Source organism: Equus caballus, chromosome 5 (assembly GCF_041296265.1).
Source record: "Equus caballus isolate H_3958 breed thoroughbred chromosome 5, TB-T2T, whole genome shotgun sequence".
NCBI classification, from domain to species: Eukaryota; Metazoa; Chordata; class Mammalia; order Perissodactyla; family Equidae; genus Equus; species Equus caballus.
This window is the reverse complement of record NC_091688.1, coordinates 25,943,982-25,945,694: the sequence shown is the minus strand read 5'-3', so window position 1 is coordinate 25,945,694 and position 1,713 is coordinate 25,943,982. Positions and strand designations below refer to the sequence as shown.

General features: G+C 40.9%; 1 pseudogene; it reads right to left on the bottom strand.

The window, feature by feature from the left end:
- Positions 1-802: 802 nt before the first annotated feature.
- LOC100630869 (ATP synthase subunit f, mitochondrial pseudogene) lies at positions 803-1,093 on the bottom strand (annotated as a pseudogene).
- Between the last annotated feature and the right edge of the window lie 620 nt (positions 1,094-1,713).

Sequence of the window (1,713 nt, the reverse complement as noted above, 5' to 3'; positions counted from 1 at the left end):
CTTTATATGTGGGACGCCTGACACAGCATGGCTTGACAAGTGGTATGTAGGTCTGCACCGAGGATCCGAACCAGCGAACCCTGGGCTGCCAAAGCAGGATGTGCGAACTTAACCACTGCGCCACAGGGCCAGCCCCACATTTCCACTGTTTTAAGCCACCTGGTTTGTACTAATCTGTTGAGGCAGCCCTAGGAAACTCATATATACACCATGGGGATCAAATGGCAGAAATAATATGAAAAGGCAAATCATAAAAGAAAAACTGCAAATACAATAAAAAATGTAAACAATGTTGAACCTCAATGTTAATAAAAGAAATGTGACTTAAAACAATGATATGCCCTTTTTGCCTTCCAGATGGCAAAGATTAAAAAGAATTATAATGCCTGGTGTTGGCAAGAGGGTGGGAAATGGACATCTATACACTGCTTTTGGGAATAAGTGGGAACAAATCTTCCCGAAAGTAATATGGGAATATAGATCAGAAGCTGTAAAATTCATTATAGTCAAGAAAATAATTAGGTAAGTGTGCAAAGATTTATGCATAATATTATTTTTATTAAAACATTGTTTATAGGAGCAAAATAAAAAAAGGAAAGAAATTTAAAGCTCAAACAATAGGGAACTGTTAAATAATTTATGTTATGTTCACACAATAAAATTATTATGAGGCCCTTAAAATGATGATGTTGAGAGAGAGAGATATATATTTTTTAATAGTTATCTTTTATTGGGTGTTAATTCTCAATTAGGATATGAAAGGATTTAGGGGTGCCAGGCAAAGAAGGTCACGGTCAGGAATTCAGAGTGCACCATCCACACTGGTCTCTCCTCGGTGGTGCTTGTGTGGTTGCTCACATTTGAGTTCCTTGCAAGAAAGGCAGTAGTTGAAAAGCACATAAGCACCATAGAAACCCCAGCAACGCCCCCTTTCTTCACGTTGACGTACTTGTCGTAGTAACAGCAGTAACCTCTTTGAAATGCTCCAACAATGCCTTTAGGAGTGAAATCCCACATCACTTTCCAGCTTGGCAGCTTCCCTATTTTGACATCCATGAGGTTTCTTCTCCTTCACTGGTGTGACGAACGCCATCTTGGAGTTCTAGGTGTTCACTGTCAGTGTGGATCTATATTTATCAACAAGGAGAGATGTTCAAATATATTGCCAAGTGAGAAAAGCACAAAATAGTCTACTACAGTTGTATGTGTGTGTGTGTGAGAGAGAGAGCATATAGACTATGTTAGCTGGCTGCTAACCTTGGTTTAGTTTTTGAATTTTCTAACTTTTCTAAAATGAAAATAAATATTTTTTAAAAATAGATATACATCCCAAAGGAATGAAATGGATTTGAGCACTTCTTCTCCATGTTTCCGGGGGAGGGAGCCTGGGGCACAGCCTTCCCACCCACCTTGTTCAGCACAGGGACCCGATCATGGAGACCAGGCTGATGGTGCAAGACAGGCCGAGCACAGACAACACTCCTCCTCTGCTTCTTATTGCAACTTGGCTCTACTTTGATCCCTTGAGCGCACCCTCCCAGACCTTGTTTTACCTCTAAATCATTCAGGTCTTCCTTCAGCTCCCATTTTTAGGGTTTTCTGCTCCTCTTTACTACTTCACCCTAACCTTTAACCTGGGTCCATTAACAGAATCAGTGTTCCGTCCCCTTTCGCATTGTGGCCCAGCTACCTGCAGAAATGCCCATTTTCCCC